The 11,902-nt window shown below is 35.7% G+C and overlaps 1 long non-coding RNA gene across 11 annotated transcripts; it reads right to left on the bottom strand.

The window, feature by feature from the left end:
- Nucleotides 1-2,209: 2,209 nt before the first annotated feature.
- On the bottom strand, nucleotides 2,210-4,977 carry LOC145074951 (uncharacterized). Of its 11 annotated transcripts, none has more exons than XR_013692215.1 (6): nucleotides 4,439-4,976; nucleotides 4,234-4,284; nucleotides 3,973-4,092; nucleotides 3,393-3,823; nucleotides 2,928-3,056; nucleotides 2,210-2,381 (listed from the first exon to the last, which is right to left on the bottom strand). It is a non-coding gene; the product is annotated as an uncharacterized LOC145074951 (long non-coding RNA). The 11 variants fall into 11 exon arrangements; XR_013692214.1 differs by having other exon boundaries at nucleotides 3,393-3,529; nucleotides 3,610-3,629; nucleotides 3,765-3,823; nucleotides 3,973-4,968; XR_013692208.1 differs by having other exon boundaries at nucleotides 3,973-4,284; nucleotides 4,439-4,977.
- Nucleotides 4,978-11,902: the final 6,925 nt, after the last annotated feature.

The following is an 11,902-nucleotide window of genomic DNA, read 5'->3' as shown; positions in this document are numbered from 1 at the left end:
ATATAACAAAGGTGTAAGAAAAGATAAAGAGATAAAAACCATGTTTGGTCCCCGAAAACTTGAAAATTATAATTGAAAAGTTGGTCCCGAAGGTGTACATGGATGTACGTATGTGTATATCAACTATAATTTATCAAATGTGTAGTTATTGATGTATTATATGTGTGTGAGAAAAAGAAATCGGAAAAAACGACATATAGTGCTCGAAAAGTGGGAAATTAGAACAGATCCGTCAGAAATCTATCGGTAATTACCGACAGATTAGCAACAGCTGATGATATTCTGTTGCTAATCCGTCGGTAAACACCGACGGAATTCCGACAAACATGTCTTAACTTTCGACATTCCCAGCAACATACATCGTTTTTCCCTCTTTGTTTTTTTCACTCGTATATCATACATCAATTACTATATATTTACGAAATTATAGCTAATATACATATACGAACATCCATGTAGACTATCGGATCCCCACTAAAGATCTTATGCTTTAACATTGTAATACATGGGATCCCGATGGTGTATACGGTTGTATGTACTAAATTTACTATAATTTGTTCAATGTGTATTAATTGGTGTATAAGAAAGGTGTAAGAAAAGATATAGCGATAAAAACCATGTTTGGTCGCTGAAAACTTGAAAATTAGAATTGAAACGTTGGTCCCGAAGATGTACATGGATGTACATATATGTATATCAGCTATAATTTATCAAATGTGTAGTTATTGATGTATTATAAGTGTGTCAAGAAAAAAAATCAGAAAAGACCACGTATGGTGCTCGAAAAATGGGAAATTAGAAAAGGTCCGTCGAAAATCCGTGGGTAGTTACCGACAGATTAGCGATGGATGATGATATTCTGTCGCTAATCCGTCGGTAAGTACCGACAGATTTCCGTCGGAAAAGTTCTAACTTTCTTGTTTTCGAGCACAATACGTCGTTTTATCCGCTTTTTTATCTCACACACATATGATACATCAATTACTATATATTCACCAAATTATTACAAAATTATAGCTTATATACACATACATACACCTTTAGAACCGACATTTCAATTCTAATTTCAAGTTTTCGAGCAAAAAACGTCGTTTTTTCGCTTATATATTTATCATATGTGTATTATAAATCAATTATTATACATTTTCCAAATTATAGCTAATATACACATACGAACATCCGTGTACTCCATTAGGGGTCGTTACTAATTGTATGCTTAACATTTTAATACATAGGTTCCCGAGGATATTTACGGTTGTATGACTAAATTTGTTATAGTTTGTTCATTGTTTATTAATTGAGAAAGAGATAGTTAATTCATCAAATGTCTGCGAATCAAGGGAGGAGAGTCTGATTTTAAGATGTTCTTTGAAAAAGAGGGTATTAAAAGGTAGCTAACCAATGCCTACACACCAAGAGCTTGATTCGGTCATATTGAAACTTATTTTTTAAAGGAAGGGTTTGACAAATGTGTCACAGAATAGACCTTGTTCATCAACATAGGTGGTGGTGGACACTTAATTGTTGTAAGTGTTTTGTTGATATTTGTTATTCACAAGAAATAACCCACAACTGCTAAGTCAAAATTTCGAACATTAGAACAGGTTTGTCGGAAATCCGTTAGTAAATACCGACGGATTGTAAATGAAATTGTAGACTTAGGCGATCTGTCGGTATTCACCAATGGATTTCCAACGAAAATGTTTTTTTAGAAGATAAATCAACTTTTTTATAGTAATATTCTAAAAATAATTCAATTATTAATTTTTAGTATTATTAATTATATTATTCTTTATTTTTATAGATGTCTGGTGAATGGAAAATGAAAAATAAAAAAAATTCATAGGTAATTACAAACAAATTGTATTACTCTTTATTTTTATTGACGTATGGTTCCCAACTGATACCAATAATAATAATAATAATAATAATAATAATAATAATAATAATAATGGTAATAATAACATTAATATAATTGTAATAATAATAATAATAATGGAATTAATAATAATAAATAATAATAATAATGGAAATAATAATAATAATAATAATAACAATAATAATAATAATGGAAATAATAATAATAATAATAATAATAACTAGAAAAGATTCCCCCGCGTTGCGCGGGGTCGGCGGGGGTCGGAATACATAGTAATTGAGAAGGATGTTATATAAAATCTATGCATGTTAGCACATATTAGCAATGTACTTTTAAAAGGCAGCCCAAATAAATAGAACTTTCAAAGTACAATCTTGTAACAATAATCAGAATTAAGGAAAATATATCAAATCTAATATCCATGAAAAAATAGATTTCTTATGGCATTCATACCCTATGTTATAACATACAAGTGTGATTGCCCATGCTTTCCGGTGTGTACCTAACACATCACAAAACTACACATTAATGTGGCTTCACAAAAGGGTAAAATAGCCAAATGTCGCAAAATGATGTGTTTGTGACTTGTGTGTTCTGGTTTTACTAATTAAAGTAGAAATTCAATTGGTTCATAGCATTCATGTTATTTACCTTAGTGCTTCAGTTTTCTAATTAATTTCCTGGAGGGTGATGGTTCCCATTGAATGACCAAAAAAAACTAAAAAAGTTGAAGTATCATTAAGATTTTTATCCAATCCATTAAATGAAAAGCTAAATTACACAACCTTTAATTACCACCAACATAAATGACAATTTGAAGGAAAGAGGTATATTCATTAAAATGAGTTAATGGCAATATAGTGGTCATGCGGTTAACTTCACCAATAGAAACTGATATGATTATTGTTTGAATCTGATTTGGGGCTTATGTAGTTGGGTTAGTCGGTTTTCTTTATTTGAAAGTAAGGGTAAAATGGTCATTCTTCATTACCCATTCAAGATCACCAAAATAAAGTTAATAAACACCAGGTTAGCAAAAATTTTTTACCTAACTTGCTAAAATCCCAGATCCATTATGTGTAAGTCCTGTGATTAATATCCCTTTGGTGGCTGATCTTCTGATCTTATAAAGTTGTGCTTTCAATTGTGCAACTTGCATTCATAATGGAAGAACCACCTGTACAGAAGGAAGAGCAAAATGAATTTAGCAAACGAATCAGATCTTTAAAAGTAAACCCAAAAAAAAGTTTCAAGTATTGATGTTAGGTCTTCATTCAATGACAATTACTGGAAACTGGTCATGACAACCTTTGACACCTAAAATACATCAAACAAATAAAAAAAGTACATATGAAAAAATAAAGAGCTTTATGAGTTCTATGAATGCAATAAACAACTGCCAACTTTAAAATCGATTCATGAACTGCTATCAAACACTTAAAAGAATTATGAGGTATGATGTTGATCTGAAAAGTAAGCCTTGAGAAGAGGCAAAAATACCCCTTTTACCTACTTTTAACACATCCAAGTTGTATTGCTTTCTTCCAATTCCAAGTGGGGGAATCCAACATTGTTTCCAAGTAGGGAAATCAACATTGGCATCTGTGTCCACTACCTCCAAAGGGCCGATTGAAATTTCTTTCTCCTGACCTGTAGATTTTTCGGTTTCAGTGTTCAATCTAACCATTCTCTACTCCATAATTCAGTGTTACAAAATAACCCTATTTTACCTCAAATCAGTTGCTTGTTACTGAAAAAAAAATTCAGAAATCAATAGAGGGTGAAGTCGAATGCATGTTGTTTACTAAATTGAAAAGGAACATCTAGAACTTTAATATAATTGTACGAAACAAAATTGCAATCTAAATTTAACCGAAACACGTACTCGTCGGAAATCGGAAATCAATCATTGATTAGAATGATCGGAGAAATCAGAACCGGTCTCTGCAACGCAACAAAATAGTAAAGAAAAGGTAATAGAAGGGGAAACAAAACTAATTTGCTTGAAAGTCAGGAGTATACACAGAGTTTAAAGTTGTTGTTATTCGTACTGACTTATATAATAAATTTACAAAATAGTAAATTCCAATGACCTTGTGCTAGTGCAACTGGAATGGGAATCCTAGCTTCCATGCTCTGCATCTTCAATGATATCTTCCACAAATAATCAAAGCTGATTGCAGCTGAAACCTCCAATTGCATGCATTCATGACCTAGCAATATAAATTGTGTTTACAACACAGTAGACATCAAAATTGACAACTAAGCATATAATGAGAGGTGTGTTTTAATTATAGCAATCACCAATTAGAAATGGTTTGGGTAAAAATAGAGTCGGAAATTAAATAGCGTACACACAAGACAAATGTCTAATTCTTCTTGGAGATAAAGCAATTGGATTCTATCTGAAAATCAAAATCAAACAACTCAAAAGTAAACTATCGAGTATAATCAGAGATTGAATCGATTTGGGCGTAGCCGATAATATTGCCTTGAAAGGTGCTTCCTCGATGGTGAAGTTGGAATGTGGTAAGAGACATAAAGAAAAAAAAAACAAACCTGGTCTATTTGTTATGTGAAGTAAGGTTTAGGTTTCGTTTGCTGAGAAAAGTGGTGCTCTCGTTGTTGGTCCGGGGATGGAACGAAGATGCAGTAGCGGTCGATGGAGGCACCGGCTTCGAGACTTCCAATAGTAGTAGAAATCGACCATATCAGTCGATTTCTCCAGCCACAATCGGCGGCAAGGAGGTGGCCTCTGGTTCCCTTTCCTTCCGACTGGTTGAACATATCAGTCAAAAGGTGACTTCAGAGAAGCGCCACCGTTGTTGGTATCTGGAAAATTAGGAACATGTAGAAGTGAACAATCGGGTGGAGAGAGAAAAAAAAAGGAAAGAGGGACGATGCTCTAATTGCAAAGCGGTTGGAAGTAGCGAATAGTCTTTGATCGAGAGAGATGATAATCTGTAACACTTTGATTGGAGAGCAAAACGGTGGAGAATGAGAAGCGGACACGTATTGTGAGTAAGACTGTCCGGCGACGACCACCATTGACCATCCCACTCCTAGAAAATGCTTTTGAAAAGTCAGACAACTTCATATAAGAGAATGACCATCCCATTCTTAGAAAAAAATGCTTTTGAAAAGTTAGACCATCAAGAGACTATTTCCGCTAATTCTTTAGCCATTTTACTTAGCTAACGTTGGATAATTTTAATATATAGTATAATAATAATAATAATAATAATAATAATAATATGGAAATAACAATAATAATAAAGAAAAAGAAAAAGTATTTGATATTGTATAAGAAAAATTAAGAGACCTTATAAATGATTTTAACATGCTTGCCCACCAATTAACTTTTTGACGGACCCACATGATGGAAGATCCACACTTAGAGCGGCTGACATTTTGGTCTTTAGATGAGTAGGAGGAAAGCAGGTTTGTGTGGATCTTACTGGGGTCTCTCCTCTCGTCAATTTGAGGAGTGGGGGTTTCACAACAGGGCATGCCGCTTTGAAAGCCGTTGCATGCAAAGTGGCAAAGCACGAGAATGTGTCGCAACAAGCATTTTAGCTAGGAAAATTCTATTCTCATGTAATCATTCAACTATTGTAAAGCATGTACTCTAAGTAAATATCAATCAATGCCCATTTAAATACATCTCTCATGTTCAACAAAGAGTTTGAAACTCTAAATACTCCGGTTCAATTCTATTATGGTCTAAGACATTCTTATTGGGCCTAATGGACCAATAAGTATCCAAATTGACTATTTTGGGCCTAGAAACCCTAAATGAGATCTAAATGGACCCACATTCATAAAACTCAACATTTTGGGACATGATGGGCCTAAAATGGATTAGTTTACCCCTAATGGGCCAATTTGGGCCACAACAATTTCTAATAGCCCTAATGGACCCTAAACCTATTTAATTAAACTCCATTGGGTCGTGAACACACCTAAAGGCCCAATGGGCCGAAAGCCTCTTTCTATGGGCCTCATAAACTCGAACCAAATCAAAAAGAGGCCAAAGCCCCTCCATTCTTTCCCTTTCTCGGCCCACTAGATGTGTATATTTATATACATGTAAAAAATGGAAATAATAGAATTAACATGCACTTACACATCACAATTGCATGGTGGTTCTCCAAGCTAATTACCCATTAAGCAAATACAAAGCTCATACTCCTAAGCATCCATCACATCTTATCTCCCCTCTCTTCTTACCCTCTCGGTCGAGAGCTAACACACACACATACACACTTTCAAATCCTCTCCAAACACTCTCAAGATCATCCTTCTTCCACCAAGGATCTCGAAATTTTTGCTTGTGTTTCTAGGATCTTCATCAAGTGTTTTCAACCTTTCGTAAGTTGTTATCAAACACAAACATCTTCTTCCATTTTAACATTAAGAACACCTTCTTACATAGCCTTACTCCATGATCATTCTCTTAGAAACTTCCTAAGTTCGAAAATCACTCAAGAAGGCTTGCTAAAGGCCAAGATCTCTCCATTTCTTCTTCAAAACCGAGAACAACAAGCAAAGCTGAGTTCATACCCCCTTGTTTTCGGTTTTTGGATGTTTTTGGGGAGAATACAAGTATTTATGTGTAGATCTATACATTTATGCATGATATGTGTGATTTTTCTTGACTTTTTTTTGTGTTTGTGTGCTAAACTCGATGGATCTATAAATTTCTAACAAAAACAAGTGAGATTCTTAAACCAAAACACCATAGACATCATACTACAAAGTTAAAAGTATCATAAATGCCTAAGTTGTGAAAAACAAAACAAAATCTTGTGTAAGAATCATTTTTGGCAAATAAACAAAAGTTTCGGGTAAATAGTGACACCCACGATTTTATAGGGGCTAAAAGGGTATTATTAGCTTGAAAAGGAGCTTTTATAACAACCATATTTTCCTAAGGCCCAATGGCCCGAAAGCCTCTTTCTATGGACCTCATAAACTCGAACCAAATCAAAAAGAGGCCAAAGCCCCTCCATTCTTTCCCTTTCTCGGCCCACTAGATGTGTATATTTATATACATGTAAAAAAATGGAAATAAGAGAATTACCATGCACTGACACATCACAATTGCATGGTGGTTCTCCAAGCTAATTACTCATTAAGCAAATACAAAGCTCATACTCCTAAGCATCCATCACATCTTATCTCCCCTCTCTTCTTACCCTCTCGGTCGAGAGCTAACACACACACACACACACTTTCAAATCCTCTCCAAACACTCTTAAGATCATCCTTCTTCCACCAAGGATCTCGAAATTTTTGCTTGTGTTTCTAGGATCTTCATCAAGTGTTTTCAACCTTTGGTAAGTTGTTGTCAAACATAAACATCTTCTTCCATTTTAACATTAAGAACACCTTCTTACATAGCCTTACTCCATGATCATGCTCTTAGAAACTTACTAAGTTCGAAAATCACTCAAGAAGGCTTGCTAAAGGCCAAGATCTCTCCATTTCTTCTTCAAAATCGAGAACAACAAGCAAAGCTGAGTTCATACCCCTTTTTTCGGTTTTTACATGTTTTTGGGGGAGAATACAAGTATTTATGTGTAGATCTATACATTTATGCATGATATGTGTGATTTTTCTTGACTTTTTGTTGTGTTTGTGTGCTAAACTCGATGGATCTATAAATTTCTAACAAAAACAAGTGAGATTCTTAAACAAAAACACCATAGACATCATACTACAAAGTTAAAAGTATCATAAATGACTAAGTTGTGAAAAACAAAACAAAATCTTGTGTAAGAATCATTTTTGGCAAATAAACAAAAGTTTCAGGTAAAGAGTGACACCCATTATTTTATAGGGGCTAAAAGGGTATAATTAGCTTGAAAAGGAGCTTTTATAACAACCATATTTTCCTAAGGGTCAAAAGTCAAAAATTTAGCATTTTGGGCCTTAATAAGGGCCTCACGGATTATTAGGCCCAAAATTGCAAAAATATAAATCTTTGGGGATTGAAATGTTATTTACACAAAACTTGAGCCAAAAATGAGAATAAACGAGATTAGGGGCTGAAAATGACACTTATCTCAAAATTTGGGGCAAAAATGTTAATTTTGCAAAAATGGGGCCTAAAATGTTATTTTGCGCAAATAAGGGACTGAAAATGTAATTTTTCTATAAAAATGGGTCGAAAATTTCAAAATATGTATTTTGGGCCGAATCCGTAAATTACTAAACATTTGGGGCAAAAATGCAATTTTTTATAAATTGATGGACTAAAATGTTATTTTTAATTAAAATGGGCCAAAAATGACATTTTATGTAAAAATAAGCCTCTAAATGTTAATTTAGTTCTTAGGGGACCTAAAGTGTAATTTTATTAAAAACAAGTTCAAAATTTTGACGTATCATGCTAGAAATAACTTTATAACAGTACACTAGATTTTTATAACGGTATGAATAAATTTTTCCAACTAAATGAACCATACTATAATAAACAAACGAAATACAATAAGGGAGCGAATATTGGGCCTACTGTTTCCTAAACATTCTTATTGGGCCTTCGTGATCCCTTTGCATTATTAATGGGTCCAATATATTCATTTCATGTTTGTTGGGCCTTAGTGACCCAATTACATGCTTAATGGGCCTAAATTATCCTTTACATGTTTATTGGGCCTTAGTGGCCCATTTACATGATAATTGGGCTTGAACTATTCATTGTATGCTTGATGGGCCTTAAGTGTCATTCTACATGCCTAACAAGCCTTGAAACAACTTACATATCTAATGCGCCACAAGTGACGTTTTGCATGTTTTGTTGGGCTTTATCATTTCACATCCATATATCAACTAGTGTTTGTAAACTAAATACATATAACGTTATACATATGAATGTGGAAATATTTGGGATCTAGTGGGACTTGTCGGTTGACATCACTGAGTGTATGGTCGTAGTCTGTAGTTATAATCAGAGTCTCCTGGAGGGAGAGCGAGAGTTTATGTATAGATCTATACGGGGTGACCCCCCACGCCTTAGTTGTTCGCTACAGCTAGACTAGGCCAGTCTAGGGCGACAAAAACTTGTTCAAATACCGGCGTTTGGAAAAATGCCAAGACGGGCAATTTAGTCATTATCATCATGGTTATAACGGCTCACATAGAGATCCAACACCATCTTAACATTTCGGAGATTAAACTCTTCAATCGTGTCGATACAAAACAACTTATACGACGATGCAAGAACTATAACACTTTTATAAATCAGAAAATATCGGATTTGCTGGGGGAAACACTATTAATCATTACCTTTTTCTCATAATAGATATAATACAAGGAATTTGGAATTTTCATTTACACATGATTTTTCAATGAAAATCACACATACATCTATACTTAAGTCATTACATCTTTTTCAAAGAATTTTATAGAAAATATCGGATTTTCTGGGTTACGCAACCAATACAAAGTTTTTCAATCAAACATGCTTATGAACTCACCATCATTATATATGTTGACCGTTTTCAAAATAACTTGTATTCTCGGGTAATCGTTAAGCTGAAGAACCATCAAGAGTATTTTGGGATTTCTTGTATGTACGTGTCAACTATCGTACAATTTATATTTTCGAATTAATGAATGTAAAACAATGTACTTGATGTGAACAATGTCAGTTGTAATATGTAATGTTGGTGACGATTGTGTTCTGTTTCATGTATATTCATTGTGATGATATTTCAATTTATAGTCACACGAGCCCCCGGACGTTTCCGCCGTCTGGTTCGGGGTGTGACATATTGGTATCAGAGCATTGTTTATAGTAAACTAGCATATCTAACCATATATGATACGCAACTATAAATACAATGGGACTAAAACACTCTGAATAAAGTGCATGCATTAAAACTTTAACATTAAAAGTCTCTAAGGGAAACGGAACATTGTGATTAAACTCGGGCCGTTATGTAGTCATGTTGGGGGTAAATATAGCCTGATGAACTATATTTATTCAAAATATGACCAACATGTGTTTGGGGGTAATTATGGTGGGAAGTTAACCTAGAAACTCACCACATATTCAAAACTTCTCAGGAATTTAAACATAAATAATTAAAATACTATAGGAGTATTTTTGGAAATACTATGTGCATACGTGATTAAAAATTTTACAACATCTCCCACCCCTCTTACACTTCTCACCCCTAGTTTCTCGCACAACCACCATGGACGAAGCACATCATGGTATTCAATTCTATCAGAACCTAGTGGCTCACACAAAGATTGAAGAAGACCCCGTGGTAGGACAAGAGGCAGTCTCTGACCGTGAGGGTGAGGAGTATACAAATATGGACTCTGAGTTTGACGAGATTGATGATGACAAGGAGGACGATAAGGACGTGAGGAAGTTCTCAACGAGCCCCTTACCGCAGGAGTGCAGCAAGACCACCCTATACCACCGAGGGACTCCACTAGTAGAACTCACTCTTCGGAAGAGGAAATTACCGCTCCTCGACAACAGTTGCAGACAATGGAGACGCGAGTTGTGCAAGCGGAACGGGAAAGGGATGAGGTCATTAGAGAAATGACCGAGATGGCTACTTTAGTAGCACGACATTTTGGGATATGATATCACTATGCATCCCGTCACGATTAGGATTCGCCCCTCGCTTACTAGTATTGTCATGTTTCCTTTGTATGTATGCTACTTTATGTACTATCGACCTTATGTTTAAGTGATCACACTACTCATAGGGGCGTCATGCTGCCGGATTTTATATTTCTCCATGTACCGTATGCCTTCTGGAAAAAATTTATGTGTCAAAACAATTAGTATTAATGAAAATGCTTTATGTTTTTATCATGATGTTGTTATCTGCTATGTGTTTTATTTCCTTGTTTTATGATAATGCATGGAATTACTTAAATACACACTCAATACGCCGTTTCTATGGAATTCTAAACTCGCAAAACAATATGCACTCAACATTTTTTCGTTCTGTGACAGAAAGATGCCTCAAAGACCCAACCGTGGAAACAACACAACACCAACCCCGCCTGAAATAAACTCAGTTGCATTCCAGGCAGCATTGTCTATTGCGGTCACTGTAGCACTTGCGCAGATTCGCAACGGAAACAACGGAGAAGGCAACAGACAGGGAGTCGGGAGCATGAATCAAGGAACAAACCACGGACCCACACGAACTTACACCTACAAGGATTTCACCAACGCCAAACCTCGAGCCATTAATGGAGCAGGAGGCGTAATAGCCCTGAAGCGATGGATTGAGAAAGTAGAATCAGTTTTTGAAATCTACGGGTGTCCAGATGGGTGCAAGGTCAAGTTTGCAGCCTGCACATTCATTGATCAAGCTCTCTCCTGGTGGAATGGCCACGTAGAGGCCATGACACTCCTGGTGGCGAACGCGATGCCCTGGGAAGAGCTTAAGGAAATGATGTTGGCAGAATACTGTCCCAGAGGTGAAATTCAGAAGATGGAACAAGAACTGTGGAACCTCACGGTTCAAAACTTTGATATCGATGCATACATATCCAGGTTTAGTGAGCTATCTCTTTTGTGTCCCATAACGATCACCTCAGAAGGGAAAAAGATTGAGAGGTTTATCTGGGGATTGACTGCACCTATCCAAGGAAATGTCATTCTGGAAAACCCTGAGACGTTTGATAGCGCCAAGAGACTGGCTAAGAAATTGTATGATCATGGCAACAAAAGGGGTGCCAAAACAGTAGAAGCGAAGGTTAAGAAAGAAGGTGAGAGCAAGAAAGGGAAAAACAACAAGCGAAAGGGAAAATAGAACTCCGAGTCATCAAAGAAACAACAAACTGTGACTGTCCATGCTGCAAATCAAGCTACCACCACACCACATGCTCCAACCTCATCCACGCCAAATGCCCCAAAGCAGTACTCAGGAAGTCTCCCCAAATGTAACAAATGCAACTTTCACCATCAAGGGGAATGTAGAGAGATGATTTGTACAAGGTGCAACCGGAAAGGCCATACAGCAAAGTATTATAGGGCTCAAC

The sequence above is a fragment of the Lactuca serriola genome, chromosome 9 (genome assembly GCF_051521515.1).
Source record: "Lactuca serriola cultivar US96UC23 chromosome 9, Lser_US96UC23_V15, whole genome shotgun sequence".
NCBI lineage: Eukaryota > Viridiplantae > Streptophyta > Magnoliopsida > Asterales > Asteraceae > Lactuca > Lactuca serriola.
Note: the sequence above shows the minus strand (reverse complement) of the source record. Positions and strands in the feature narration are given on the sequence as shown.